The 20711-nt window shown below is 40.2% G+C and overlaps 1 long non-coding RNA gene across 4 annotated transcripts in view; it reads right to left on the reverse strand.

Moving 5' to 3' along the window:
- The window catches only part of LOC131383216 (uncharacterized), a 273602-nt gene that overhangs the window by 146967 nt on the left and 105924 nt on the right, over window positions 1–20711 (reverse strand). The window contains exons 2-3 of one of the 4 annotated variants that reach the window (XR_009213057.1): window positions 19979–20108; window positions 16773–16830 (exon numbers count right to left, since the gene is read on the reverse strand). The exons of 2 other annotated variants lie outside the window; for them this stretch is intronic. This is a non-coding gene — a long non-coding RNA (uncharacterized LOC131383216). Of the gene's footprint in view, window positions 1–16772; window positions 16831–19978; window positions 20109–20711 lie in introns of those variants that run through there. One more of the 4 variants, XR_009213056.1, reaches the window with a different exon arrangement.

Below are 20711 nucleotides of genomic sequence, written 5' to 3' on the forward strand. Positions count from 1 at the left end.
CCCAAAACTGGGTAATATATGTTAGATATGAGTTCAGATTTCTTTTCAAAGGATTAATATGTCAGTATGTTCAGTTCTTTGTCTTCTACTTTTAAACTTCCTTGTAAAGCAATCTTTTTCCGTTACCTACTCCACCCTGACTCATTCTGACCACCTGCTCCACCCTAACTCATTCAGATTACCTGCCACCTGCTCTGCCCTGACTCCCGCCAATGCACTCACCGCATCACTCTCTTTAATTAGCCAATCGGAATTAGTTTAGCCTGTGCGGTCTAACCCTAGCCAACAGGAGAAAGACACAGCAGCAGGGCCATGTGCATCAGGGATAAGAACCCCTTCTCCTCCCTTGTCCAAGTGTGCGTTCACCATTGCTCCATCTATAAGGGCCCACCCTTCTATAGAAGTAACTTGCCTTGCTGAGAATTAAAAAGAAAATTTTACATTCGAGCGCTATGTATTTTGTGGCACCAAAACTTTATATATAATATTAATAAAGAGAAATAGGTTTAATGGACTCAGTTCCATGTGGCCAGGAAGGCCTCACAATCATGATGGAAGGTGAAAGGCATGTCTTACACGGCAGCAGGCAAACAGAATGAGAACCAAGCAAAAGGGATTTCCCCTTATAAAACCAACAGATCTCTTGAGACGTATTCACTACTACAAGAACAGTATGGGGGAAACTGCCCCCATGATTCAATTATCTCTCACCAGGTCCATTCCACAACATGTGGGAATTATGGGAGCTATAAGTCAAGATGAGATTTGGGTGAGGATACAGCCAAACCACATCATTCCATGATATGCCACAAATGCCATCACATGTGTCTTTATAAGAGGGTGGCTGAGGGACATTTGCTGTGTATAGACAGATGAAGAGGAGGCAGTGTGACCATGGTGACAGAGATTGTAGTGATGCAGCCACAAGTCAAATGCCGGCAAGCCAGTAGGAGCCAGAAGACGCAAGGACCCAATTCTCCCCAGAGCCTCTGAAGGGAACATAGCCAGGCCAACACCTTGAGTTTTCGACCCTGTGATTTCAGACGTCCAGACTTCAGAACTGTCAGAGAATACGTGTGCTGTGTTAAGTTACCAAGTTTGTGTCAATTTGTTATAGCAGCCTTAGGAAACCAAAACAAATGGAAAATAACAGACCTTGCAAAACCAACCAAAAGAAAGCTGGAATAACTATATATTCGTATCTCTAGTATTGCTTCTTACCTGGGAAGCAGTCATTTGAAAGTGATAAAAGGAAAAGAAAGTACAGCTGTTTCTCTGCTCTGTTTGTCTTTTCTCCTAGAAAGTAAGGTCATGGGATCACAAAGTTATCTAAAAGCAGCTTTTTAGTGTCCATTCTTCTCCTTCTTGGGGGCCAAGAGCCAGCCTTAATAGCGGCAGAGGACACTCTTTAGTTGTGGAGACTTCATTTCTGTGTCCTAGTTATTATGGAGGAGATATTTTAAGCTCCTAACTTCAGTTGTGACTCCAGACATAGTAGCACGATGACTGGCTCTTTATTGTCCTGGAGCAGGGTCCAAGCCATAGTTTCCTGGACTAATGCTTACTTGTATAATTCTCTTGAAGCAAATAAATACACATTTTCAATAGAAAACTGCCAGGACACCTCCCAGAACCCAGGAAGGGGGCCATGAATGTGAAGACCCCCTCACCTACAGTTCACTGGTTCACAGTCAGGGTATCTTTCTTGGGGCACAGTCTAAAACCACTCCTGTAGCCCAGCACATAAGTTTGTAAGCATCTAAGCCCTTGGATTAAATCTTTTCCTACTAAAATACCTAGAGGAATTTTCATACCAAAGCCCAACTGATATACCTTTAAAAAGCCACTTCTTCTTAGGCTACCACCTCTCTTTTTTTCAGTCAAAGAACACTGCCATTTTTACATGCTAGGAACCTAAAGATTAACTATTTGGTTATGTTTTGCCTACCTGAAACAAAAGGGCTATTTATCATTTTTGTTTGTCATTTCACCTCCCCTCACTACGTTCCTTTAATACAGTGTACTCCAACAACTTCTTCTGGGAATCGTGTCATCAACAGGCTACATATGCCATGTTTCTAAAGGGGGAGAATTAATCTATTGTGTTTGTAATTCCTGCATGGGGGAGCTTCCTAAGATGACATTGTCAATTCTACCAACCTATGGGCTCTGTGAATGTTACTGACAATGATACAACTTGAATGCATGATCACTAAGTCACCATAAAGCGCAGTACAAACAGGATATAAAACTTAGAAATTTTGGGCAGAGTGGTCTTAATCCCATGTCTCACTAGGAAAGAATAGGGGAGTCTGGAAACACGTGACCACAATGAACAATGCCAAAAGTCACCTAAGCCTGCTCCTTCTGTGAAGTAAGTTTCTTTCCCACCAAACTTCCACCATGAGTCTTTCTGAAAAACCCACGTGAATCCCTCCTATGCAATATGTTGTTTTGTAAACTAAGAGGACACATAGGCCTTATTTTCCATGAGAAAATATTTTACACTATAGCATTACAAGAACCATAAAAGGCTCATGGGAAGGCTCAATGAATACCTGTTGAATGAATAATTCTAATCAATGTAACAGTGGCCCCCACCAAGTTGCCTTATGGTCCACACAAAGCAATGATCAGTCACTCATAACTCAGACCTAAATTAAAGAATAATGGTCTGTCAGGACTAAGGATCATTTTGGAAACCACCTGAGTCCCACCATTCAATGGAACCTTGAAGCACAACTACCAGATTCCAGATGGGTGGTCACTCAGATGATGTACAAGCTCTTCTCATCAGTCCCCCTTTGAGGAAGCTGACACTTCTTGAAGCAGCTCAATTCACTTTCACAGAATTCGACTTGTAAATGGAATGGGTGAAACAATGGATTAGTATGATGGCTCACACCAGCGATCCTTATAGGGAAGTAACGTTCTCTTTAGGAAAATCTTGAGAAGCGCCTCACCTGAGGAAGCAGGCAAGATCCTGTGCACAAGGATTGGCGAGAAATAAGACAAGAAGAGACACCACCAGCTATCTCTACATGGAAGAGACAGGGGACAGAGAAAAGGGAAGCAAGGGAGAGAGGGAGATTGAGCAACTGGGTGGGGTACTAGATCCTGACCAACGAAAGTGACTGAGGAGTACTTGGAAGAGGGAAATAGAGCACTGAACTTCAAGTATTATTTTTTAATTGTGTGCTTTAAACTTCTTCATCTTTTTAGGTCTTCAGTAAATTATCTTATGTACACCAAGGCCTCATAAGTGAATTGTCTGAAACCAAACAGGAGTGAGTCTACACCTTCTGGGGAGAACATGATGCTTCCACAGGCAGAGAAACAGGCTTCTGACACACTGAGTTGGCAGAAAAATCTTTGTTGATATACAGGTTGCATTTAAACCATTGCTCTCTAAGCTAAAGTCTACTTTTACTAGATCATCTCCTATTGGTACTAATTCTTCACTTTGAATTTGCATCAAGCCAGACTGCATGACCCTGGACCAACCATCGGATGGTCTTTTATTCTTGGGCCAAGCCATCCTCTCTCCACACAGACGGTTTTGTCTCTACCACTTACTTAGAACGCTCTCCACCAAACAAGCTCACCTTTTTACATGTTTATCTTCAAGCACAACAAAGAGAACTAAACAAAATACTCTGGAAGTAGCTGGTCCATTCTGTGAGCACCAACAACATCCAAGATAACATTACATTTGTTCTGCATAACCCTGATGAAGGAATTTTAGTGGACCAACAGCAAATAGAAACTCCATGTCACTGTTCCCTTGGATGCTTCCAAATTATGACTTCTACCCTCATTCTTGGACTTGGTAGTTAGAATTTTCTTTGGGCTTATACTCAAGAAATTATACTCATCCCTCTTGAATTCAGTCTTCTTACATTGGACCTGTTTTCCAGCCAGTAGAAATCATTTTAAAAACTAATTCTAGAATCTAATAATTTTACGATTCCTTCAAAACTTGTGTCATTCATAAATTTGCAATTCATGAAGTCTCTGACTTCACTTAAGACCCTGTGGCACAAACCTAAAGAACATCCCTGCATTTTACATTCTGAATCTTAGGTAGAGTGCTGCACCTGGCTTCAATAGTTGCTTTCGATGTCATGCTGCTCTGAGCTGGTTCTAAGGGCTGGCACATCCAGGAGGCTCAGGGAACTCACTGTGCCCTCAAGCCTCAGACTTGACAGCAGTGATGCTAGTATACAAAGTCTCTGGACATCCTCAGTGATTAGCACAGTGCCTTGCATGGAGAAAATATGCCAACGGCCACCAAATTGATGCTCCACAGATGCCTCTATTTCCAGCCTCCTGGCAAATGAGCAAGGCGGATACATGAATCAAGTTGAACACTCTCTGCAGCCCAGGATAATTCTCTATTACATGTGAGGAAGCAAAGCAACTGTGTTGTGGGAAGTCAGGGACCCCGAACAGAGGGACCGGCTGAAGCCATGGCAGAAGAACATAAATTGTGAAGATCTAACGGACATTTACTAGTTCCCCAAATTAATACTCTTATATTTTCTTATGCCTGTCTTTACTGCAATCTCTGAACATAAACTGTGAAGATTTGATGGACACTTATCACTTCCCCAATTAATACTCTTGTGATTTCCTATGCCTGTCTTTACTTTAATCTCTTAATCCTGTCATCTTCATAAGCTGAGGATGAATGTCACCTCATGACCCTGTGATGATTGTATTAACTGCACAAATTGTTTAAACAATATGAAATCTGGGCACCTTGAAAAAAGAACAGGATAACAGCGATGTTCAGGGAACAAGGGAGATAACCTTAAAGTCTGGCTCCCTGTGGGCCGGGCAGAACAGAGCCATATTTCTCTTCTTTCAAAAGCAAATAGGAGAAATATTGCTCAATTCTTTTTCTCAGCAAGGAACATCCCTGAGAAAGAGAATGGGTGCCTAGGGGTAGGCCTCTAAAATGGCCGCTCTGGGGACGTCTGTCTTTTACGGCTGTAAATAAGGGATGAAATAAGCCCCGGTCTCCAGTAGCACTCCGAGGCTTATTAGGACCAGGAAATTCCCGCCTAATAAATTTTGGTCAGACTGGTTGTCTGCTCTCAAACCCTGTCTCCTGATAAAATGTTATCAATGACAATGCGTGCCCGAAACTTCATTAGCAATTTTAATTTCACCTGAGTCCTGTGATCTCACCCTGCCTCCATTTGCCTTGTGATATTTTACCTTGTGAAGCATGTGATCTCTGTGACCCACACCCTATTCGTACACTCCCTCCCCTTTTGAAAATCACTAATAAAAACTTGCTGATTTTATGGCTCAGGGGGAATCATGGAACCTGCTGACATGTGATGCCTCCCCCAGACACCCAGCTTTAAAATTTCTCTCTTTTGTACTCTTTCCCTTTATTTCTCAGACTGGCCGACACTTAGGGAAAATAGAAAAGGACTCACGTTGAATTATCGGGGGTGGGTTCCCCCAATACAACTGCAATTATTCCCCCCAAGCCCTTTCCTTCTGCTGACTCAAAAGGCTTGTGGATTTTGACTAATTTGTTTCTTATCATCCAGGACTTTTACTTAGAGCTCTGTCATTGTTAGGTTGGATGTTTGAGAGTCTGTGATGTAGAAACTGAAGAATCAAGAGAAAGTGACAAAATCAGAGAGGCAGCAGTGACGGAACAAGAGGCATCAGGCTAGCCCCTAGGGAGGAGGTGATGATGGAGTTTAGAAAAGAAAGGAGCAAAGAGGCTTGGGGCATGAGGGAAATAAATGGAAAATGGAAGGAGATTCTAGGAAATAATGCAATGGATTCTCTTTTTCCTTCACGATAATTTAGAAACTCAGGAGAATAATTTACTTTGAAATTACCTTTTGATGGCTGGACCACATTTCCTTGACCAGGACTTCATGCTTAAACTGGTCACACACATTCTTGGCTTTTACATGTTTCCTCTTGTTGGAATGTCTACATCTCCACTTTATCACATGGTCAAACAAAAGTGTTCATATCTTTGTTTTTCCTCTTTTTAACTCTCCAAAGAGAGTTGCTGAAGATGACAGAAGAAATGGGCTTGCACTCAATAGTTACAGTGTCTTAAACTACTCAGATGAAAGAAAGATCAAATAGGTCATTCCTTCCTCGTGCCATTACATTTTAAGAGGATCAAAAATCTCCATGTCCAAAAATGTTTCCCTATTGGCCAGACACCATGCCTCCAATTCCTACCTTTTGAATATATATTTTGGATTAAGGCATTATCTCCTAAGATAATCTTATTGGAAAAATTAGCATTTCCTGAGTTCTGCTGCCTACCAGGCACTTTACATCCATTACTTCATTTCTTCCTCATGGCAACCCTGCAAGCACTCCTTTCAAGAGGCTGTACTCTTAAGAATGGTGTCTCTCAAAAAGATATGGAGTCCTAAGTCCCAGCACCTCAGAATGGAATCCTATTTGAAAATAGGATTGTTGCAGGTAAAATTACCTAAAAAGAAATAATACTGGGGTAGAATGGACCCTTAATCCAATATGACTCATGTCTTTATAAGAAGAGAAAAATTTGGACACAAAAGGAGAGGATGGGCATGCAGTGATGCAGTGACAGCATCAGAGACTGGAATTATGCATCAATAAGCCAATGAACCCAAAGATTATCTGCAAACCCTAAAAACTAAGAGAGACCAAGCATTCTCCCCCACATATTTTAGAGGGAGCATGGGCCTGGTTTTAGACTTCTAGTCCCCGGAATTGCGAGGTGATAAATTTCTCATGTTTGAGCCACACTGTTTGTGGTACTCTGGTAAGGCAGCCCCAGGAAACTCACACAACAACCAAACTCAGACGGCACTGGCTTTCAGTTGTTGCTTTGCCACTATTTAGGCAGCCTTATATAAATTACTTAAGTATAGTAAACCTCAAGTTTTTCCATCTGCAAAATGCAGGTAATGCTGTCTACTGTGACACAGATTTTGTTTTAATGAATTAAATGAAAATCTCTGTACTCTGCTTACTACAATTCCTTGCATCAAGTAATCATTTAATGAATGGTATCTTCTGCTATGATCACTCTCATGGTTATCATTTCTTCTCCTTATGAATGAAGAAACTAGGAAACAGGTTCAAAACCATGCTTAGGGATATGGCAGAGCTGGGGCTTCAAAATCAGGTCTGCCTAACTCCAAATCAAGTGTCATATTCCACCATAGCCATTAGGAGACAGATGATACTTGCTCAAGAATCTGGGGGTGTTCTAAGAAGTTGTACATCAAGAGATAACATCTGGAATATAAGGCAAGAGAAGAAATGGATTTCTAATATAGCACACAGGGTGATATCTGGGTGGGCATCTCTATAAGGGAGTGGGAATCAGGAATGCTAAGGTCACAACTTTGTTCTACCAGCTCCAGCTGGTGCTCTCCCCTGTGTTACCCTCACTCCCCACAAGTTATGTTAACAGCTGCTATTTCTTCAAGAGGCAATGTTTCAACCTTTCATGTCACCAAGTTTCTAGAAGGCATCCAACTGCACAAAAGCCTTCTGGTTCCTTAGGAAGTCCAGCAGGCTGGCGTCTTTTCATCCATGTGCACAGAGTCCCTGCCTGTGGCAGTGCCCTGGGCAGTGTGAAGAGACTCGCAGAGCTATGGGCCAGCCACACTCTCCTAATCCAAGTCGCCTTCATTTCACACACAAAAGCTGTCTTGACTCCTCATCCAGAAGCCCCAGTAATTCTGGGGCAAAGATGCAAGTCGGATATGATTCAAAAACCCTTCCAAAAGCAAAAGGATTGAGTTCCATGAATAACAGCTCATAGATTCTGCATGTATTAGATGTACTTTGAAGGAAGGATAGATTAAAAGAAGAGACTAAAGACAGGGAAATAAAAGACTACTACAGTAAGTATTCAAGACCCCTGGTTTGGTCCAACTCCCACTAAAGTTTATGCATTTTCTACATGACTCAAAAGAACTTAATTCTGGTTCTATCACTAACAATTTGTATGTTCCCAGCCCTAGGCCCTAGACATCTAGTTAGTGACAGACCAGATCTAAGAATCAGTCTTCTACCTCCCCCATTGTGCATTCTGATTCTTCCATAGTGGAGAATTGCACACAGAAATGAGCATATGCAGCAAAAAAGAAATTTTAGAACTTGCTTCGGTAAGCATCAAATTTATAAACTTCTGGTTCCTGTTCTTCCTAATCACAGTATAGTCAATGGGATTTTTGTATTTATCTGGAGGAGGCTTTTCACTCATCAATACTGTATCCTGTTAGTTGTACTCATTGCAAAATTATATTAAAAATGGAAAAATTTAATCTCTCCCTTTAATGCCATAAATACCAGTTAATGCAATTTCTGAGGCAATTTTTAAGTGTTACATCCCATATACCTTGATGTGAAAAATACCAATAGGCTGTGAGAGTGAGAAACCAAGCAAACTGCACTAGTACTTCCCCAAATGGAGTGAAGAAAGGGTGCCCAACAGATCATAAAATTCCATGAAAATATAATATGCTATGTAGATGATGACTAAATTTGCCCATAAGTTCAAGGACAATTTAATCAAATTTGAAAACAATAGCCTTAAAAAAACTGAAAATTTGTTACTTATATTAAAAGAAAGTTAAAAGCAAAAAAAAACCCAAACAAACAAACAAAACAAACAAAAAAAACACACCCTTCCCGAGGCTGTCTATGATAAAAGAGGTGTAGAATTGAAGTGATAATGAAACTTTTATGACAGACTCAAGGCATCATTCTCCTTCTAGACTCAAACAGGAGTTTGCTGCCTAATAACACAAGACAAAATCTGCTCCTTTCTCTTTTATTCTTTTCCTTTTTTCCCTCTCCCTGAGACACTTGTGTGTATAGAATGCTCTGGGTCATTTCCAGGGCTTCTTTCTCCAAGGAGACCTAGCAAGCCCTTGCGTGGATGGTGTGCATGTCTTGCACTTCTGGCAAACTCTGTCCTAAAATCCGAGATTCCTTACACATCTTACAGAGCCCAGTCTGATGCATCAAGGTGTGGAGACCATAATAAACCAGACATATCTAAAAGTCCCTGCTGGGATGGAGAGGTAGCACCTGGATCAATGAATCCAGGAGTCATGAGGCCCAGCTAGGAAAGAAGGATGACAGGAGGCAAGTCCAAACTTCACACTTGGCTGATACAGTGACAAAGATGACAGGGAACACTTGAATGGAGCCTTTTTTGAGGCTAAGGGAGTAATATGAAAATAATGCATGCTGAAGTACTATAGATAGAAAAGAGTCACAGACCCAGAAGCCTGGAGCCTCGATTCAGAGCACCTATTTTCTCACCTATATCTCATGAGGTCAAGCAACCTCCTTACCTGTTCATGATTGAGTTTCCTAACCTAAAAGGAGGAGGAGGGAAAGCCTATACCCATTGCAAGAGGTTGTTAGACAATCACCTTATTCAACAGCTTACTCAATGGTGATTTGCAGATTCTGATTCTCTGTCACTTGACTTATAGGGAATTTGAGATGGAATGAAATACTGGGTTGAATAAAAATCCAAGAAGGAAACTCAACACTCAGATTTATATCTTCTGGGGGTATGAAGAGAGGTATTTTCACAGTTGTGATTAATTAGGAGTCACAGGAAGAAGGGAGACAGAAAAGACAGAGAACAATAGGAAGATGAAGAAGTAAAATCCAAGATTCCACACACATCTCACAGAACCCAGTCTGATGCACTAAGGTGTGGAGACAAATGAGTCATTTTCTCTGTCCTCAAAACATTGATAGCCTAGCAGTAGATCAAATGCACTCTTAAGAATAATACAATAAGATAAAAGTGAAAGTATGGCCAAAGGTTTGAGGAGACGCAGATAGGGAGCAACGGGTTCTTCCTGGAGGTGGAGATAGCAGTAGAAATTTAAATATAGGGGAAATGGCATTTCTGCTAGGACTTGAAGGCTATGTCGGTGCACATGAGGGGAGAAAGAGGAAGAAAGGCATGCTACGGTAGGCAGAATCATCTCACCAACCACATACCCATGCCTGAATCTCTAGAACTTGCAAATGTCACCCAACTTGTCAAAAGGGGTGTTGCAAATTTTTTAAGGCTATAGATCTTTAAATAGAGATATTATTTTAGATTACCTTGGATAGCCTAATTTAGCCATAAAAGCCCTTAAAAGCAGAGAGCTTTTCTTTGGCTTGACTCCATGAGAGAAAGGAGAAGTTAGACAGATTTGAAGCGAGAGAGGGGCTCAAGCTGACATTTTTGGGTGACTAGGGTAGGGGGGCACAAAAAGCATGAGAAAGAATGTGGGCAGCATTTGGGAGCAAAAGCCGACCTCCAGCTGAAAGCCGACAAGAAAATGAAGATCTCAGCCCTGCAACTGTAAGAGGCAGAATTTGACCAACCACCTGGATGAACTTGGAAGCGATTTATTCCCAGAGTCTCCAGAAATAAATGGACACTTTCCAATGCCTCAATTTTAGCCTTGTGAGTCTCTAAACTGAGGACCCAGTTGTGGTATGGTGTATCTAGACTTCTGATCTACAGAACTGTGAGATAACAAGTTTGTATAATTTTAAGCATTAAATTTATGGCAATTTGTTACAGCAGCAATGCAAAAACTAATACATATTGATATGGTTTGGCTGAGTCCCCACTCAAATCTTGAATTGCATTTCCCATAATCCCCATGTATCATGGTAGGGACCAAGTGGGAGGTAACTGAATCATGAGGGTGGTTTTTCCCATGCTGTTCTCATGATAGTGGATAAATATCATGAGATCTGATGATTTTATAAAAGGGGAGTTCCCCTGCAATACAAAGACTTGGAACCAACCTAAATGTCCAACAACCATAGACTGGATTAAGAAAATGTGGCACATATACACCATGGAATACTATGCAGCCATAAAAAATGATGAGTTCATGTCCTTTGTAGGGACATGGATGAAGCTGGAAACCATCATTCTCAGCAAACTATCGCAAGGACAAAAAACCAAACACTGCATGTTCTCACTCATAGGTGGGAAATGAACAATGAGAACACATGGACACAGGAAGGGGAACATCACACACCACGGACTGTTGTGGGGTGGGGGAAGTGGGAATGGATAGCATTAGGAGATACACCTAATGCTAAATGACGAGTTAATGGGTGCAGCACACCAACATGGCACATGTATACATATGTAACAAACCTGCACGTTGTGCACATGTACCCTAAAACTTAAAGTATAATAATAATAAAATTAAAAATAAATAAATATATAGATGATTGCAAAAATAAATTTAAAAGGAGGATAAAAAAAGGGGGAGTTCCCCTGCATAAGCTCTCTTGCCTACTGCCATGTAAGACATGACTTTGTTCCTCCTTTACCTTCTGCCATGATTGTGAGGCCTCCCAAGCCATGTGGAACTGTGACTCAATTAAACCTTTTTCCTTTATAAATTACCCAGTCTCAGGAATGTCTTTATTAGCAGCATGAGAACAGACTAATACATGTGTGCCTTGCAAAAGGAATAGAAGAGCAAATGCATGGGGTCATAAGAAAGTGTGGTATGGCTCCATAGAGGGGATCTGGGGAACTACTGTGAATAAGACAAGAAAAGTGAGCAGCAGCTTACAAAATCTATATAAAATGAAGCTGTACCATAATCAAAAGGGAGGCTTAGGAGGCTTTTGAGCAAAGGAATGACTAACATGATTTGGGAAATTTGCTAGAAAATTTATAAATTCCTAAACTCACCAGAACTCATAATTAACGAAAGCCTCCTTGCCTTCAAAGAAATCATAGTACTTTGCATTTTTATTCAAATGGTGTTGTCATGGTCTGAATATCCAGAAAAGTTCTCCGTGGGATCTGATTTTAGAGCCAGTTTTAGAACTCCAGTAGTTTACATACATAAACACCAAAGCTTGGAATTTTTTATTCACTTCCTAGAATGACCTTGCTTAGCTGATCAAATACTTACTTACCACTAAATTCAAAGGGCATTCTTTGAAGCTCTAACTTGGTTTCTCAGGGATATTCATTAGTACTGATCAGTCCCTTTTTTTTATTTTTATTTTTGAGATGGAGTCTCACTCTGTCACCAGGCTGGAGTGCAATGGCACGATCTTGGCTCACTGCAACCTCTGCCTCTCGAGTTCAAGCGATTCTCCTGCCTCAGTCTCCCAAGTAGCTGAGGTTACAGGCACGCACCACCACACCCAGCTAATCTTTGTGTTTTTAGTAGAGACAGGGTTTTACCATGTTGGCCAGGATGGTCTCAATCTCTTGACTTCATGATCTGCCCACTCCAGCCTCCCAAAGTGCTGGGATTACAGGTGTTAGCCACCACTCCCAGCCTCAGTCACTTATTTTTAAAATAATCTTTTAATTTAGTTGCTATGATATAGAAATCTCATGGAGTTCCTTCTACTTCACTGGCTGATATTTCTCATTTTAAAAATAAATTCATTTTTCTCTACCCAGAAAATAAATGTAAGATTTCACCAAGGCCTTGTCTAAGGGCCTCTGCTCTTCTCACTCTTATATACTGTATTCCTTAATTATCATACTTATTATCACCTATTTGCAGATGATTTATAAATGTCTCTCTTCAGTTGAGAACTTGGTTATTAATATATCCAAATACATTTGTCATATTTCTTCTTGGATCTCTCCAAGGCATCTCAAATTCAACCTCTCCAAAACCAAACTAATCAAAGTAATGCCTAGACTTGGTCTTCCTTCAGTGTTCTCTCTCCCTGTGAATGGTTCCATCACCTTTAATCCAGAGCCCCAGCATCATTCTTGGCCTTTTCCACTCTACTTAATACCTGGAGCTATACTTTAAGGGCAGTTAAGTATGGAGAGATATATTCAGAGAGATGTGGCAAAAATGATTCATGAGCAGATCACTTGATAAACAACTGAAAGATTAGTGGATGTGTTTCTTAGAGAACAGATTAAAGGGGATGCCACCGAAGGATGGAGCTGTACTGAATTCTCTTGTTTAGGATCTTAAGTAGTAGAATTAGGATGAATTAATTGAAGCCACAGGAGAGCAAAAGGAAAGATTGCTGATTACTATATGTGGGGATGAGACCATTGTCCTGCAAGGGAGCCAACTCTCAATTATGGACTGTGTTCAAGCTTGTCAGAAGGACACTTAATTACTTCAAATAGGCACTTAGAGAATATTTAATAATTACCTAGTATGTAACAGTCCATCAGAGAGGTATGAATGTACAAGATGAGGCTTTGGGCTGGAAAAGCCTCTAGATCCCTCCTAAAACTGAGTTTCTGTAATTCTGTATCCCTATTATTAGGTTCAAATGCCAAAATACAAGTAGTGTTATTTAACTTTTTCCAACAGTGGCCATGTAGTCTCTTTAGAAGTGCTTTGTTGTGCTTTTCTTCCACTACCATATGTGACTTGAAAACAAGAGGAGAAGAGGAATAAGAAAGAATGTACGAGCTCTGGGGTAGCTCTGAGCCTTCTTAATGCTGGGAAAGCATTATGTTTTCCCAGCCACTCCCAACACTAGGGGACATAAAAGATCCAGATTTTATAGGCTGTGAACCAGAGCCTAGAAAGGAATCTATCTGCAAAGCTGCTCCATTTGAGTAATTCCAGTTTCTCTTCTCTTCACAATTGGGTATATTTGGGGTGCATTGGGACCATCAGTCCATGTTCCTAGATTTCCTCCTGAGGTTGGTATTTCAGTCAATTTGTCTTTTCATGGGACAACTCCATGCAATTTTTTTAGGTTCTAGACTCTCTTTCAAGGCACATGGGCTCCTAAATATAATTTTTCACTAAGTATGTCTTGGTTTGGTTTCCCTCAGAGCCAGACCCTCAGGAAATAATAAGAGACCTAATAGTTTGGTTAGGAGGGAATCTCATGAAACACCAGTAGTAAAGGGAGAGGTGAAACAAACAAGAGCAGCCAGAAAACAGAGGGTGTTGTCAAGAAGCTTACCAGTGGGAGTTAATGGAGCGTAATCTCTTTTGCGATCTCTGAGAACTACATAGATTTGTACCTCAAAATTATCCCACCAGAGGCAAGGGAGTCTCTGCTACTTATTTATTGAGAGCTTCTATTAGGACGCATTAATTTTCTACGGCGTCAGTCTGCCATGTGCAGACGCAGAATGGGCTTGCCCAGTAGAAAAAAATTCTTTATGCAGAGAAGCAGATGCTGACATATGAAGTTGAAGTTAGGCAGAAAACACTATTTTATTAGTCAGGGTACTCTAGAGGGACAGAACTAATAGGATAGATGTACATAAGAAGGAGAGTTTATTAGGAGAACTGACTCACATGATCACAAGGTGACGTCCCACAATAGGCCGTCTGCAAGCTGAGGAGCAAGGAAGCCAGTCCGAGTCCCAAAACCTCAAAAATAGGGAAGCCGATAGTTCAGCCTTCAGTCTGTGGCTGAAGGCCCAAGAGCCCCTGGCAAACCACTGGTGTGAGTCCAGGTGTCCAAAAGCTGAAGAACTTGCAGTCCGATGTTTGAGGGCAGGAAGCATCCAGCATGGGAGAAAGATGATGGCCAGATGACTCAGTGAGTCTGCTCTTTCACGTTCTTCTGCCTACTTTATTCTAGCCATGCTGGCAGGTGATTACATGATGACCACCCGTATTGAGGGTGGGTCTGCCTCTCCCAGTCCACTGACTCAAATGTTAATCTCCTTTGGCAACACCCTCACAGACACACCCAAGAACAATACTTTGCATCCTTCAGTCCAATCAAGTTGACACTCAATATTAACCATCACAACTATGATGCCAGGGCCCACAGAACATGGGTCAAGCACCAATCCCTTTTGCTCCTGGGTACTACATTTACAGTTAACACTCTTTCCTGACAGTGCCTTAGCTTATTTACAGATGTCAATAAGTGATGTAACTGTATATGTTCTACTACTACAAATAATATCCTACTTTATAATATATGAACTCAGAAATCCATACTGATTAACTATCCTGTCAACATCATAGAAATTGAAGGCAATACAATAACCACAGACAGTGAAATTTAAAAACAAGAAAATTGGAGAGAAGACTTTAAAAATTGGAGTTTCTCCTGCAAATTCATCTCCATTACACCTACCCTTTGTGGTGCCTGTTCACAGCTTTAAAATATCAAAATTCTCACTTGTATTCACCTGTATACAAGCTATTTAAACTCTGGCTCTTGTGGTAAGTGTTTACAGGATCAGATTTTTAAAGACTCACTTGTTTTGGATTTATATATACAAATGGTGGAGTACAACAACAGAAATTCATATGGAGACAAACAAGGTTCTCCAGTGAATGACCCCAGGTCCCTTCTCTGAGATTCTTGGCAACAAGCTCTTTGGGATGTTCGCTACCCTACCTTAACTGGAGGGGCCACGGCCACATTCAACTTCTCGTGGGATTGCAGCCCCTCAAGCATCCATCTTGCTTTAATGGGTCTCCCTGCTGCAGAATACTTTGGCCCAGGTTTCCTGGTGCTTTGTAGCTGGTGTCTCCTAGCACTCACTTACACTTCTGCCACCTAAGCTGAGGCTGCTTGGAGTTCAAACAATTTTGTCTCTGGCCCTGTGAGAAAAGGGAAAGCAACAAAGAGTAGGTCCTTCTGCTTTTGCACAGCCACTTGACACCCAGCTGCTCTCCAGCCCAACCACCCATCTACTCTGAAGGATGCTGAGGGACCAGAAAGCCCATGCTAACTATCTGCCTTCTGCCCACAAAGCCAGCTGGCACCAGGTGACTCTCCTGGTGTTCGTTCCAAGTCATTTCACAACATAATGAAGAACAAAATTTCATGATTAAAACCTCAGCTGAATGTACAATAAATTACATTAAGAAAACAGACAAAGTTCAAAATCAATTAGTAGGGAAGGCAAGAACATCTAAATGAAGCTGAACCTCCATCTATTGTTCTAATATATACCCTGTGTAGGAGGCAGTGATACAACAAGAAAGGATAAATCACAATGAAGATCCTTCAATTGGACTCCTGCAAACAATGTGAGCATGAAATGTCTTCACAGTTGCTTTTCCATTGTAAGGAGTGCACTGAATCATTTTTGGGAATTCGGACTGAGCCCAGATTTGTCTTTGACCCTCCAACAGGAAAAAACTTACAGCCAAAATGGTGTTGTGCATGGTTGCCACCAATGGGGAAGGACAAATGACCACATCTGCCACGGTGTTTTCCCTACATTATAATGCCCCCGAACCAAATGGAAAGCATTTAGTGTGGGATTTTTGTTTTTGTTTTTGTTTTCCTCTTTAAATACTTCCCTCCACAAGTAGCTGGCTGTCCTAAACAAAATACAGTAACCAGTCAGGATAAGTAAAAAGACTAGAAGGGACAATACATTCAACACCTACCTACCAAGCATGTGGTCTTTGCCAGGCACTGTGGATGGGACAATACCAGAGGTGTCTTGCCTACTTCTGAGAAGCTCAGAGTGTGATGGAGGAGGTGGGGAAGGGAAAGATTGTCATCCATAAATAGAAAGTGAAGACAGCAAAGATTTATAAAGGGCCTTTTCCTTAGCAGTTGCTAGGTGCTTAAATATATATTACATCAGGTTTAATTCTCACAACAAGCCTGCAGGCAAGTCATAGGACACCCATTTCACAGATAAAAAATTAGAGTCAAGAAAAGCAAAGCTTACATTTGGAAAATAAATTTTAACCAACTGTGGTAAACACTGTAACAAAAGTATAACAGACGTATACATACATACCTAGACAGACTTCCCCCAGGGGAGTCTGAAAAACTTTCAAGATGGAGTAGGAGATGGTAGTGCCTTGGTGAGAAGACATGGATTAGGTGGAAAAGCAGGACCTGCATTCAGGGAAGAGGGAATAGCATGTGCAAAGCCACGGAGTTATGAGAGGACATGGTGCATTTTAGGAACAACAAAAAATTCAATGACATTTTTTAGGCAGCAGATGGGGAAATAAGCTGCAGCTACATTGTAGAGGGGCACATGTGCACACTGGAGAAATGAGAGGTTCTCCGATAGTGGGGATGCTAAAGATTTGTAATCAGGAGTGTGACAAGCTGAAGCAAGCCATCAGGGTACTTTGTGGCTTATGCAGGGCTTATATAGCAGAATTGTCAACTACAGGAGAAAATATCAACCATCTAGGAGTGAAGGAAGATGCTCTTCTGAATTTGAAATTAACCTCCACATGATACTGTCATTGAACATCTGTAATGTGCTGGGCTTTGGTGCATATGTAGAGACCTTTTTCTCCTGATGTTGTGATCTTGTAACCCCCTAAAGAGATTTTACTACAGCTAGATAGCAGAGGTTTCACTTTTTGAAATCCTCCACTTTAAGGATGTAAGAAATGGTTGGAGATATGAGATGAAAGGGTTCAGATGTTTGGGCTGCTATCTTATCTCTGCAGGTGTATCACACCTGACATAGTACCCTGCATAAGATGGTATTTGACAAAATGACTATTACTAGGCCAACCTACACCAATTTAGACCTTTCATGGAATAGTCTATGTAAATTAATAAAACACCAAATTTTGAAGACAGCACCACTGTACTCTCAAAATCAGATTTTTCTCAAAGTGAGTGCCATGGGATACTAGCCCTAGAGATTCTCTGCAAAATGATGATGAAGCCAATGATGGAAAGGAACATAAGGATTGCTTCAATTATTGCTATGTAATAAATTATGCCCAAATTTAGTATCTTTAAATATCAACTTATTTATCATATCTCACAATCGTGGAGGTCTGTTCAGGCAGGACCAGTTGGGTGATACCTTTTAGTTTCACTAATACAGGGGGTACCTTGATGGGAATGGCTAGAAGGCTGGGTTGGTCCAGGCTATTCTCCATCTCCAATAGTCTTAAAAAACTATTGTGTATAATGAAGTTTATAACATAATGTTATGTGTATATACACACACATAGTAAAATGGTTATTAGAGTGAAACAGATTAACACATTTATCATCTTACATAGTTACTTATTTTTTCGCAACAAGAATATTTTTTTAAAAGCTCAGATTCACAGAGAATGAAATAGTGGTTACTACGGGTAGAGGGCAGGCAGAGGAAATGGGGAGATATAGGTTAAAAGATATAAAATAGCAGATATGTAGGAGAGTTAATCAAATTGTATTGTACCAGGGCTTTCTGTTGCCTAAGTAGATTTTAGCTGCTCTTGGCCAAGTGACATTTTCACATGGTGACTAAGAATGACAACAAACCAAGGTGAAAACTGTAGTTTCTTTATGGCTACATCCAAAACTGCCATAGTGTCACTCTTCTACTTTGTCAAAAAACATACAAGCCAGCCCAGATTGAAGGGGTGGGAGGATAGCCACCACCTGTTGATGGAAGATTCACATGCATGTTTAAGGGAGGGTGGATGGATGGCCATTTTAGAGTCTAGCTAGCATGATGGGAGCAACGGTGATGATATTGTCATTCCAGGGTAGAGTTCAGTTTGACAAACTTTTTCAATGAAAGGCCACACAGTACATATTTTAGGTTTTATTGACCATATACAGTCTGTTATATATTCTTTGTTTAACTAAACTGATTAGATAATAAAGTTATTTTGTTCAGCTCACAGACTAAACAAAAACAGGCATCAGACTGGATTTGGCCCACACACTACAGTTTGCCAGTCCCCATCCTAGGGATTTTTATGGTCTAATAAACTTGTGAGGCCATACACTTTCTTCCTAGAGCATCATAGCACATGTTAACGTAGAAAAGACTCTTAAAGGTACTAAGAAATGTGTTTAGTACCATATATCTTAACAAGTTATCTTAATTTTTTCCCATCTAAAGTCTATTTTAACCAGCCTTTGAGAAAACATGTCTTTGTAGCATATGAAATTAGACTGTGACAACAAAGAAATAGACTTAGGAGCTAGTTAATGATTTTACTTCATTAACAGGTTTTAAAAATGGACCTCTATAAAATGTTAGCTAGATAAAGACAACATGTTATCTAAAGTATCTTGAAATATTTTGTACTTCTCAGTAGGTTAAACCCCCCTTTAGAGTGATATTTTAAGCCTATATGCATTTTAAGAATGCCTGCTGTCCTAATTATAAAACTGTATTCCAGCATATGCTCCTGATCTCACAGATTGAAAAAGAAATTCAAATAAAATAGCCACTGGTAGCATATTAGCATAGCACGTCATCATCAAAGGAGGGTAGGGCTTGGATGCAGGGCCTCTGGATTATGATCAAAATGTTATCACTTGATGGCTGTGGAATTAAAGTGACTGAGTTTCTCCTGCCCTCAGTTCCTTCTGTTTTGAAAACGTGGACCCATTTACTTCCTATACTGCTGTGAGGACTGGAGTAAAATGACATTGCACATGTGGAAACATTTCACAAACTGCAAAGTCCTATGTAAAGGTAAACAATCAGCATTCTACAGAAACAGCATTGTAAGACGGGTCTCTTAGGTGAGGTGGTTTCTACCTTAATATATTTTATTTCCATTATGGGTAGTAAGAAGTAGGTAGGATTGGGCGGTGTATTGAGTCAGATTGCCTAGGTTGGAATCCTGTCTTACTGTCTGGGTGAACTTGGGCAAGGTTCTTTAGCCCATCTGCACCTTGACTGTCTCATATGTAAAAGGACAAGAATCCTGCCTACCTCATGGGATTGTGAAAATGATCAAGTAGGTAGGAATATAAAGTACTTCAGCCCCCAGTCTATTAGAGGGTAAGCAGACAGCAAATGTAATTATTATCATTATTAAAATTAATCATGATTAATGGCCCCACTATAGGAATGTGATCATCAACTTTAGATTCTAAGATTGATTTTCCAATTCTGACCAAATTATTCTCCAGGAATACGGTAAGGAATGCCAATAAAGATAATATCACCAGTTAATACTTACATAGTATTTACTATATTCCTAGTCGCTAGTTCAGGAGATTTACATACATTAGATTGTTTATTTTTATAATATTCCTATAAGGTAGGTACTCTTACCCCACTGGAGCACAGAAACGCTAAGTCATTTGCCTGAGGTCAGAGAGTAAGCAGTGGAATGCCTATGTCAACTCTGGAAATCAGCTTCCAAAGCAAAATGCAGGTCCTCAACCATTATACTATCTCAAGTCTGGAATAAGAAAGATTGGGAAGAGAAGGTGAGAGAGTCATGTATCCCAGAGAAGAGACACACTGTCAGACATATGTAGCCAGCAGAAAAGGGCTTAATCAGACCCAGTATTTAATGTACTTGCCAAGGATAAGCCATGCCATGAGATTTTATGCTCAATGCACAGAAAACAAATAATATAATATTTGGACCTAGTATCACTGACAATGAGTTTCTTGGAACACATAAAGCTCTGGATTTAATATCTTTTAAACATTTTCTCAACCTCTGAAAAATCAATAGAAGCCAATGCAGCAGAATTTGGGATTAAAACAAAATATGGCAGGACCCACTTGGGATACTAGGTAAGCACGTATGTTTCAGTTAGGGACTTTGTGCATTGAGGGTAGCCTACTTTGTTTCCCAAAGTGGCATTTCTTTTATATAGGTATCATATATCTTATATATATCTTAGATATAATATTATATATTATATATCTTAGATATAATATTATATATTATATATCTTAGATATAATATTATATATTATATATCTTAGATATAATATTATATATTATATATCTTAGATATAATATTATATATTATATATCTTAGATATAATAT

The sequence above is a fragment of the Hylobates moloch genome, unplaced genomic scaffold (genome assembly GCF_009828535.3).
Source record: "Hylobates moloch isolate HMO894 unplaced genomic scaffold, HMol_V3 SCAFFOLD_4, whole genome shotgun sequence".
Taxonomy (NCBI): domain Eukaryota; kingdom Metazoa; phylum Chordata; class Mammalia; order Primates; family Hylobatidae; genus Hylobates; species Hylobates moloch.